Source organism: Chenopodium quinoa, unplaced genomic scaffold (assembly GCF_001683475.1).
Source record: "Chenopodium quinoa cultivar QQ74 unplaced genomic scaffold, ASM168347v1, whole genome shotgun sequence".
Taxonomy (NCBI): Eukaryota; Viridiplantae; Streptophyta; class Magnoliopsida; order Caryophyllales; family Amaranthaceae; genus Chenopodium; species Chenopodium quinoa.
This window is the reverse complement of record NW_018744367.1, coordinates 3805691-3817380: the sequence shown is the minus strand read 5'-3', so window position 1 is coordinate 3817380 and position 11690 is coordinate 3805691. Positions and strand designations below refer to the sequence as shown.

At 37.2% G+C, this 11690-nt stretch overlaps 1 long non-coding RNA gene across 1 annotated transcript; it reads left to right on the top strand.

The window, feature by feature from the left end:
• The first annotated feature begins 234 nt into the window (after window positions 1-234).
• Window positions 235-5455, top strand: LOC110696562. Its single transcript, XR_002506328.1, has 3 exons — window positions 235-1136; window positions 2340-2450; window positions 4759-5455. It is a non-coding gene; the product is annotated as an uncharacterized LOC110696562 (long non-coding RNA).
• Window positions 5456-11690: the final 6235 nt, after the last annotated feature.

The window sequence follows — 11690 nt, the reverse complement described above, 5'->3', positions numbered from 1 at the left end:
TTTTACATTTAGGATTTATCTATTTATAGGCTTTTTTTTTTTTACCTCTTTTTCCCTTTTTTGTCCTAGAATAATATCACAATTCGATTTGGCACATAAGCTATATATATAATTAAATATTACTATAAATAATAAAAAAACATTTAATTTTATGAAATTTTATACATAGTATTAATATCCATTTTAAAATATATTTTATGATAAAATTTAGAAAAAAAATTCAGAAAGGTCCTTTTAAGTAGGTCAATTTGTGGTTAAGGTCCTTTTACAAAAAAAAGGTGACACCAAAGGTCCTTTTATACCACTTAGCTTGTGGTGAGGGTCCTTTCACTGGATTTCAACCATTGACTTTTTTTCTAGCCAAAAAAAGTCACGTGACTACTTAAAATCGAATTCCCCCTCCCCCCCCCTCCTTTATCAAACCCTAATTTCTTTCTCATCAACCCCTTCTTCTAATACCTTGTCTTTATTATCCAAGTGAATAAAAAGATGACATCTTGAGTCTTCCGTTTTCTTTTTTGCTTGTTCTTCACCATTTTCAGATTACAAAATGAGTAGTTTTAGAAAAGAAAAATTGAACTTCGAACTATTGTGAAAGAGAGCACACTACTACATTTTTGACCAAATGCAACGGCATAATAAAGGCTAATGCAACGGTATTTTAATTTCCGTTGCAATAGAGTAGGCTATTGCCACGGATTTAACACTAATGTTCTTAGAGGTAGAGCTATTGCCACGGCTCTATAGAACCGTTGCATTAGCCTACCTATTTTAACAAAAAAAAGGAGCTATTGCCACGGTAGTGTATTTATGATGAAAAATTTGAAAATGCGCGGACTTCCCTCTATTTTTTTGCCCAAAATTTTTGAACAACATATTCCCCAATTTTCACTCTGCACTTCTCATTTTCTCCATTTTTCCCAATTATCCATTTTCTCACTTTCTCATATTTTCCCCAATTCTCCATAATTAATTCCAAATTCTAAGAGGAAAATTACTCAAAAAATATGAGGGCTTTGTTTTTTAGGAACACCAAGCACGGTGGTGTTAGGGTTAGGGTTCCACTACGGAACCACTCCAAAACCACCTCCGTTGACGAATTCGACACCTCCACTCGTCTCCTTTCTCAGCTTAAGGTTTATTTCCTCTCCAATTCAAACCTAGATCCTTAATTTTCTTCATTGTTTGTGAATTCATATAATTACTATGTTTAATTTAATTGACGAGATTTTGTGGAAATTTTGCTCAAATTGCTACTTGTTTGCTCCATTTTGTCGTGTTTTTAGGGTTTTATTATGTTTTTATGCGACATTAATGGTAGATTTTGGGTTGGTTTTGCTGTAAGTGATGGTTTATAGATTGAAATTAGTTGCAATGTTGAATTCGAGTGCTGATTATCTTGATTTGTGATAATAGGAAACTTTCATTTTGTAATTTCTTGAATTCTGATTACTTTCTTATTAATATATTTTCTATGTTTTTTGTGCTTGTGTCAATTACTAATGTACATATATGTAGCAATAATAAGCCTGGCTGTTATTTAATACTGTGAGGTTTGATGAGTTTTTAAGGTTCTGTTGTGCCTTTTAGTCCCAATCTTGTTGGAAGTAATTTGTAGCAGTAGAAGAGAATTGCAAAATAAGATATAAGAGAAAAATTTGGGGGGGGGGGGGGGGGGGGGAAGGTTTCTTTGTGAGGTTTAAGGTTGATGGCTGAAGAAGCAGTTTTTTTTTTTTTTTCTCCTTTTGAGCTTGTCTCTGATCAGTATCACCTAGTGTATACCAGGTTAAATTCACCCCATTATAGGTTGAAACTCCCTTCCAATTTTTTTTGAAGTGCTTGTATTATTGACCAAAACCTGTACTAATTAGGAGGATATGTGGGAAGTATAACAATACTATAAACTGCTGCAAAAATTAAATTGTCTTCATATGAACAAATTAGATGTGATTTTTTTTTTCCTCGTATAAAACTGAGTGCACTGTGAAATCCAGTTGGATATATGGTATTTAAATTATTAGAGCATGTAGCCTTTGATCTGTTGCCCAAAGGCTCTGTTCAACCTGTCTTTATGCATATTTTAGTATCATGATAAAAAAAAAAAAAAAGTACCTCATGAAAGCTACTTTCTTGATGTCCAAAAGGTGGAAAAATGCAATTTACAACAATTTTATCCTTTTTTTTTTTTGTTTTTTTTTTTGTTTTTTTTTTGTTGAATCTTTGTAGCCTTTCTTTACATGTAGTGCAAGTGCAACAGTGCAAGTGTTTGGGTTGACATGTATGCAATAAGGTAGAAGTACGCGATTTGTGGTTTTAAGCTTGTACATTTGTTTACCTAGGTTTGAGGTCAAGTATTGTGATTATTAATGGAAAAAGAAACTCAAACGAATGTAGAGGTGCATGTGGTGGAAGTCAAGGAGAAGCTTGCTAGTGTTACGGAGCCAATTCAGGTAGATTCGTGTTAAATATAGCTTAAGAATCTGCAATATCATTAGTTTGGTTTATTATTTTATATTTAAAACTTGAATTTTTGCTCATATGAAGACAATTTAATTTTTGCAGCAAGTTTATAGTATTGTTATACTTCCCACATATCCTCCTAATTAGTTGTTCAACGCATTGAAGTTGTTTAGTTTGATTGTAAATATAATCTTGGTAAACTGTCTTTTTCATTTAAATAATCTATATCAAATCAATATAATGATGCTGAGTTCCACAAGACCTTTCCCGGCCCTTTGTGCCTCCAAAATACATACGAAACTTTGGATTGCTAAAAGGAATAAAAGTGAATATGTTTCATATCCAATGCTTTAAAGTTGATTCCAATAAAATGTAACTATCTTGCAATGTAAAATACGTGCCTGTTGTCTGTCCAACTAACGCTTACAGAGCATTGTTCTATTGAAATAATGAAATATACTGTTTAATATCTATTAATTCATATTGAGTTTTGTAAAAATCCTTCACGCGTATAGAAAATGATGAAGATTTCAAACTCTTTGATGTTATATTTTGAAATTTTTGTGTGAGAGATAATTAGAAGTGTCTGGTGGCCACATTGAACAGTCTGGAAGGGAAAAAGCCTTTGTAGTGTGTATAAAATTACTACCTCCAATTCTAAAAGACGTTCCCGTTTACCTATTTTTTTCGATAAATGCTTTGGGTATCAATATCATCAAAATCTGTAAAACTGTGATATTAATATATCTAGACAAATCAATCAAAATTTCATAAGAGTATTTTTTTCCCATATATATATCGAGAGAGTCCAATATTTCATTTGTGTTAGAATCTATAAAGTTTTTACATTGGAATAAATTTAAGGAATGGAAATAGTAGTAAATTTACTCAATTCTTAGTCTTGGATATTATTCAGTTTATTCCCCTATGAAATTTCTCGGGGGGGGGGGGGGGGGGTTACTGTTATTCTGTAAGCAAGTTGTCATTGTTGTATTGGCTAAAGGATTATCCACATGGATGGATTTGGGAGTGGTAAGCAGCAACATTAGGACCGTACGGAAAAGTCTATTCTCGTCATGATCGATCCACGTCCTACCGTAGTGCCCGGAGAACCGGGCTTGCTTAGCTAAGAAAGCTAGCTGCCCAAAAGCCCACTGCTAAAGCTCAGATTCCATGTTCTCAAAAAAAGAATTTCTCGGTCTTGTTGCAATATCAGTCTCGCCCTTTTCAATCACTCGAGAGTCGCTGGGTTCAGTCAGGGGAAATGGTTGTTTATCTTGTTTTAAGGACTTATAATAGCTCTTAATTGCTCTGATTGATGAGCTGGGTTATCATTGGAATGGGGTTTTATTTGTACTTTGAAATAATTATGTGACCATTTAGTCTGTTCATATACAATATGGAAATGGGAGACCAAGATTCAATCTGCAAGCACTCTGAAGTCTGAATACATTGATTCAATTCTTGCAGATGTTCTCAAAGTAAGGCTTCAAATGCAACTTGTTGGTCAGCAAGGACCTTTAACTGGATTGGTAAACTTCTAGGTTTCTGAAGGTTTATGTACCTCCTAACCTTTAATTTTGTGACATTGAAGACCAGTTGAATTTTCTAGCCATTTTCAACCTAGGCAGAGACACATTTTATTTTTAATATCATATTATTGGAAATCTAGGGAATGTTGGTGATATCTTGCAAATTGTTAAATTCTTGACAATTTGACATTGTTGCTTCATTTTTTTTCCAATTTTTTATTGTTTCATATGTTTGTTGCATTTTAGAGAAATATAATCTGAGAAGTTATATGTTACTCTGATAGGAAAGTGATGAACTTTTTGTATGATAAGATTGGGATCATTTAACTTGTTTTTATGGCCTCTCTTTGGCAGTGGCTTTTGCACTGGGATGCCATTTGTATTGTATTACGTTACAGCTTGTTGCACCGTGCCTTGAGATTTATAGAGTATTTTGATTTCTCTAGTTCTTTTTTGATAAGTGTTTGATTAGCTAGGAAAATCTAATTGAGTGCGAGACAAATAAATTTCCTCTTGTCGGTATAGATACCAAGTTAGGCCTTCATTATTTTTGCATCATAAAATCACTTTCCTGAGATTATTTCTTTTGTTACAACATTTGGCAAATAATAGGCATGTTCAGTCTCCTTTCTTCCCTTTAAGGTTGATAGAGTAATGAAGTTAATTCAATCTTCCGTGAGTACTAATGGAGTTATGGGCTAGTGCTTTACTGATATAGGAATTAGAAAATCTATTGATTTTTTCACCTCCTTATTTTGGCTTCTAGTGTAGGTGAAATAAACAGCAGCAGAAACAGTAGCTTAGGCAGCAGAAACAACAGCTGGCAGAAACAGCAACAGACATAACCAGCAGCAAGGACCTGCAGGCCAAAACCAGCAAGCCACTTTGTTATATTCCGGGGTGCTATTTTGTTTTTCAGACTTGGAATGCTTATCTTTTGGTAATTAATGTGGCTACTGCCACTATAAATTAATAATATTTTCCTTTTTGTGTAAAAAAAAAATTTCTTTGATGCCATCTTTTAAACAACCATAATCTGAGCTATGTTGATTGTGGGCTTGGTCTATTATAATTGATAATTTAGTTTAATTATATTTCTTTTATTTTTTTCAATTTTACGTGTAGGTGCATGGGGAGTCAAATGGAGCGGAAGTATAGTGACTAGCCATCTAACAAATGGTGCATATATGTTGGCGACTCTTATTCAAGTTCCAGCTTTGTGAAGATTTGGATATTTCGGCTTATATATATGTTGATCATTTGTATTTTGGACGATCAAATTAATTATCTAACTTTTATGTATTATTAGTAGGGTATGTCATACCAAAAATAAGCAAGTAATATTTTGTAATGTACGTATTTTGCATTATAATTATTATATATAAATGATACTTTAATTTGTTTATGTTAGTATATTTAGATTTGTACCGACTAATTAATATTATATTACCATTCCATCCCAATAAAAAAAAAAACCCAATGATCAATCCGTTGCAGTAGATACGTACTCCTATCATTGTATTAATTAGCTTCATCCGTTGCAATAGGTTCAATTTCATCATAATTATTAGTCAGTACTCTATTGCCACGGATAAGTTATGCCGTTGCAATAGGTATTGGTCTATTGCCACGGACCAGTGGAGCCGTGGCATTAGGTGTCATATGCCGTTGCATTAGACCTACTGCAACGCTAGCAGATGCCACGGTAGATGGTCGTTGCATTAGGCTTAATGCCACGGATTTTGACGCCTAATGCAACGGATTTGGGGGTTGCAATAGATCAAAAATGTAGTAGTGGCAGAAAAGAGAGAAAGAGAAACAAATAAACCCTTACCTATTGAAGGAAGTCTCGTAAATCCACTCTAGTTAATCAATGTGCCATTAGTAATGTGATAATGTTCTCTTCAATTAATGAATCACCATTAATGGGCTGCTTCTAGTCACATCAACTTACAGAGCAGAGATAAAGGGAAATAAGGGAGAGAAAAGAAAGTAAAAAAAAATAATATTAAAATTAAGGAAAAAAGGGTAAAAAATAAAAAATAAAAAATTAAAAATAGAATTGATTTTAAGTGATTACGTTCGAGTATAGTAATGTGACTTTTTTTGGCCGGAAAAAAAAAATTTAATAGCCGGAATTCGGTGAAAAGACCTTCGCCACAACCTAAGCGGGATAAAAGTACCTTTGGTGCCACCTTTTTTTTATATAAAAGGACCTTTACCATAAAGTGGCCTAATTAAAAGGATCTTTCTAACAAATTTCCCTAAAGCTTGTTTACTTCACCTTACAAAAATAATATTCAGTAAAAATAATTTCAGTTCAGTAAAAAAATTTCTGTTCAGCAAAAATAAGTTCAGTTCAGTAAAAATAAGTAATGTTCAATAAAAATAATTTAAGTTCAGTAAAAATCAGTAATTTTAAAGAAGAAAAATAACAAAAAATCAGAAAAATTAATTTCAGTTCAGTAAAATTAATTTCAATTCAGTAAAAATAATTTCAGTTCAACAAAAATAAGGTGGAGTGAACGGGGCCTTAATATGTTACCAGTAAACTACGAGCAAAGTTAATATGAATAGTGAACCAAAGTTCACGTGTCAAATTATCCTAGTATGGAGGGTTTCATAGGCCGTCAAGACTCAAGACCATGGACTAAATTTTGGTCTCCCATCAAGTTGTTCAAGGCAATCAACGGTCATATCAATACTAATTTAAACTAATTTATTAAAAGGTAATCCTAGAAGAGGAAGTAAAAACGGAGGAAAGTTATGTACTTGGTAATGCATAACATTGAAATCGAGGTGGATAAGTAACGACTAGGACCCAATAAAACAGAACGGGTTCAGAAAAAGTGGGAAAAAAAAGAAGAGAATTGCATGTATACACTTAAAACGTAGAATACTTGTGTACGTATAGCACATGTTTAGCCAAAAACACTTACTGAGTTCCCCACTGAGCTTTTGTTCCTTCGTTCTTCAAATTTGCTCTAATTTTTCCCCCAATTTCTAAAACATTCAAAGAAAAATTCTTTATGGTTCGAAATGGTATGGAAAATGTTAGTGATGGATGATCCATTCTTACAAAATTATATAGAGGATGAATTTGGTTTAGTAGATCGAAATGGGGTTGCGGTCGGACCCGAGGATGAGGTCGGACCCGAGAACGAGGAAGTTGGAGGTTCAACTGAGGAATTGACTGTTGTTTGATTTTTTTTTTTCCTCTTCTTAAGTATTTCTATTTCGCCTTGTATTTGGGTGTTTGGTATATTTAGTTTGAGGTGTTTGTAGTGTTTCTATTTTGAAATTTTGAAACTAGGGGTTTCATTTTATGCAATTAGTTTGAGCTAATCATGAAATTAGTGTTGTAGCATGCAATACTGTTATAGTATATAGCATTGTGGTGGGGATTACGTGTTGTTGGGATATGTATGCTATTTTTTAAACATGGTGGTGGGTCTTATATGTGGGAATTTCAGGTATTATTGATATAATAATGCATGCCATTAATTTTAGGTTGCATAATCTATTTGGTTGTTGAAATGTATGTCTTGGTTGTTGGTTACTTAACCTATTTGGTTGTTGGGATTTGTTTGCTATTTTTTAAACATGGTTGGTTGGTATTACTGATATATTAATCATGCCAATAATTGTTGTATTCACTTTACTTAATTGTTGTATTGAATCAAAGTGAATGTTAAGGAGGAGTTCTATAAAACTCCGACAAAAGGAAAGAGTAATGTGGCTATTAGTGTGGAGATTGAACACTAGGAGAAAAATACAAATGGGAACCGGTTCAAAACCCCCATTTAGCACCGGTTTTGAACCGGTACCTATTTGAGGGATGCCAAAAACCAAAAGATTTCGCACCGGTTCAAAACCGGTGCGAAAACTGAGATTTCGCACCGGTTCTTCCTGTGAACCGGTGCGAAAAATGGCCAAAAAACCGGTGCGAAAAATGGCCAAAAAAAATAAAAAATAAAAAAACTTTTAGCACCGGTTTCTTGCTGTGAAACGGTGCAAAACATGGCCCAAAAAAAATTTTAAAAAAAAATTTTAGCACCCGGTTCTGTTTCAAAACCGGTGCCAAAAGTGCCCTAAAAAATTAAAAAAAAAAATTTATTTTTTTTTTGCATTTTTTTCACTTAAATTGTACCAAATACTTATATATAATCATAATATACATAAAAAACATATTTTCTTCAATAACTTGTAATATTCCACTTTAAAAAACTAAAAAAAAAAAAAAAAACAAACTACACAAGATAGGATAACTGAATGTAAAATAAAGTTCCTCGATTTTGAGGACGCTTTAATGTAATGAACAATCTCGCAGACCTGCTTTTTCTTGGAATTTTCTTCCTTCAAATATTCGGTAAAGAACTCCTTTGTCATCGGGCACAAAACTTCAGCACGCTGTACATTTGCAATGTAGCCACCCTTAACCAAATCCAACCAATTGGCTTCGTACAATTTGGGACCGATAAGGAAGTTCAGATAAGTAATTCTCTCATCCTTTCTCACAAGTGTAGTTGTTGAAAAAAAAAAATATTCAATTGTCATTCCTTAATTTGCCTCAACAGTACAGATTCTAATGATTTAGGAAGCAGCAACACCTTAACAGTTACCTTGCAAACCAGATCATAACATTGTCCTTCCTTAATTTGCCTCAACATCATTAGATTCTTCTAACGTTGCAGCAACCATAACAAGGTTTAATATTGTGGAACAACCAGTAGTGTTTCGGGGTTTTTGGAGTCCCTCGGGAGAGTTACCATTCCCAGAATACGCGTCGGCCGTCTGTACCTGCAAAACCACGGAAACTCCGGTTGGGTGGAGTTCCGTCTCCGACGATCAAGTTAGAACGTTTCCGGATGTATGAAAGTGCAAAATGTAAAGGTTTTTCTCTCGGATTCCGAGAGAATTCTGCAATTAATATTCCTCGGGTTTTTTTGTGTATATTTATGAATGTGTAATAAATGAAGATTTTCCTCTATTTATAGTGGAAGGGGATTAGTTCCCCTTTTAGGGTTAAACTGCCACGTGTCAGTAGAGGATTGGATCCCCTAGTACCTCTCTGAGGCTGACACGTGTCAGCATGCTATAGGGCCACGTGGACAGGGTATTTTTACCCTAAACATTTTCCCCTCACAAGTGTGACGTGGCTTGCCACGTGGCACCAGTGACAAGTGTCACGATCTGAGAAGGTGACGCTTCATCTCCTTCTTCTTCTTCTTCTTTTTTTTTTGAATTCGAAATGGGAAGGTGACGGTTCGCCTTCTGGGGTTCTCTATAAGTAGAGACCCCCCCTCTCATTCTCACACTTTGCAAAATTTCTCTTTTGAGAGAATTTTCTGAGAGAACGCTCTGATACCGGCTGCTATTTCATTCAAAACCATCTTCTCTTTCTTCACTCATCCGGTCACCGTCTGAGTGCTCTTTGATCAAAGCTCTTAGATACCGCCTGACCATAGTCAAATTTCTTCCCTTTGCTCTCAATATACCCACAGCCGATCACAACCGTCTGGGACATCTTCAAGCAATTTTCCTTCAAACCGCCTGAGAACCCTTTCACTTTCCCTAGCTTTCAATACACCCACAACCGGTCACAACCGTCTAGGGTATCTTCAAGCCAATTTCCAGAGAAACGTCTGGGTCTTTAGCGAAATTCAGTTGCTCTTCAAGGGGGTACATCCGCGATACCGTCTGGGGTATCATCAAGCAACAAAGAGGATTTCTGGTTGATGACTTCAAGGAGTCAAGCGTCTTCAAATTTTTTACAACTTCAAGGTACCGTCTCTACCCCTTGCAACTTTTTTGCGCTTTTTCCGGTTGTATAGCTTGTAAAGAATAATGGACACACCCAACACACACACAGCACGGCCTAGGACAGTTGTCACCCGGTCACCGGATACGGCTGAGTCTAGGACTGGGGATGTTGTCTAGGGGTGTTTGGACCACCCTTACTCTTCTGCGTATCCGACCGTCTCTGTTCATGTGCAGGACAAAATGGCTCAGACGAGACGGACGGCTGTAGACCCCGAATATCAGTTAGACGGCTCAGCAGAAGTTCTGGTTGACTATGTACCTTATGACCAGCCGGGCGTACCTAGCACGCCCGGGGATGATATTTTGGACGAATCCGAGAGTACAAGCGGTGAAGAGACCGTCCAGCAATCAGAGTCTACTGAGTTAACTATGGAACCGGATGCCCCTCAAGAGGATGAGGAGCCATACAAGTGGCCCTCTATCAATAATCCAACGGATGCGCACATGATCACCCGGGATGTGGTCACTTTAAATGCCACCCTTCCCGCATTTTTGGAAAAGCGCCCAGTTGGGACCGGATGGGAGATTGTGGTGCCGCCTATCGAGGCAACCGTCGTTTGGGAAGACGACCTTGACCATGCCAATGATTATTTTGGCTGCTATGAGGCGGCGTTCAAAGTCGGCCTCTGGTTCCCCCTCCATAATACAATAAAGGCCATTCTATGGGGTTACGACCTTGGCGTCTGGCAGCTAACACCCAACTCTTGGCTGAATATACTAGGATATATAGCCGCCTGCAAGATACACCACATAACGCCCAGCTGGGAGGCGTTTGCACATATGCACTACCTCAACTGTGCCCCAGGCGGCTGGAATGCGTGGTATACATTAACCACGCACCTGGAATTTATGATGACGCTTGATAAGCCGTCTAAGTGGAGCAGCTGGAAGAGCAAGTTTTACATGGTTTCTTCCCCCTCGCTGCAACTAAATCGCCGGCTGCGACGCTACAACACACACCCGGCTCTCCTCAGAAAGAAGTGCGCCCTTCTTAAAGTACCGGAGGAGGCTTAGGATCAAATAATGGAGACAGGTCTTTTCAAAAAGACCTCCTTGCCTTTGGATGATGGGACAGAAGTCATTGTCCCTAAAAATTAGATCCTTCATCCGGACTGTCTAAAGGACGAGGCGTTCCTTTCCGCCTGCGGCCTAAGCACAATGTTTAGCAGACGTATGTTGATTTTTAACCGGCACTTTATGCCGTCTGTATCATACTTGAATGAGTTCTGATTTTTTGATTTTTCTTCCTTGCAGAGAAAGGATTAGAAATGGTGCCTCCCGAAAAGACACCGGCTAAGTCTGCTGCAGAGATCTGGAAGGATCAACTGGAGAAAAAGAGGGCCCAACTGGCGGCAAAGATGATGGGGTTAGCGCCTGCTCAGCTCTTTTACCGTTTGTATTGTTTGAAGCTTATATTTTATATTAACCGGTTGCGCTAGTTTCCTTTTCAGACGGGGAGAAAGAATGTTCCTCGTTCTCTAAGACAAATGCTGAAGAGACTTGGAGATGAGCCCTCCCAGCCTGCTTCCAAAACAAGAAGGGTTCCGGCTGCCCCTGCCTCTACCGAAAGGCCACCTGCGCCTGAGAGGCCTACTTCAGCAGGCAAACGCCTGAAAGATCTTGGCCTAGGCTCAGGGCCGGCTGAGGTTAGAACGAGGGAGCCCGAAATTCTCTCAAGCTGGGTGCTTGCTGTTGCATCTGGCTCCAATGCGGCTGGGGGTGGAGTGACCCCTCAGCTTGAAAATCAAGGTACTGCTCTCACCTTTGATCCCTCATAGCCGCTTGGGGCTATGCGATTCAAGTCCCAAGCTACCCAATCAGGGGATTCTTCAGGCAGCCGTCAGAATATAGGCGCTGCATATGCTCAGTACTTAA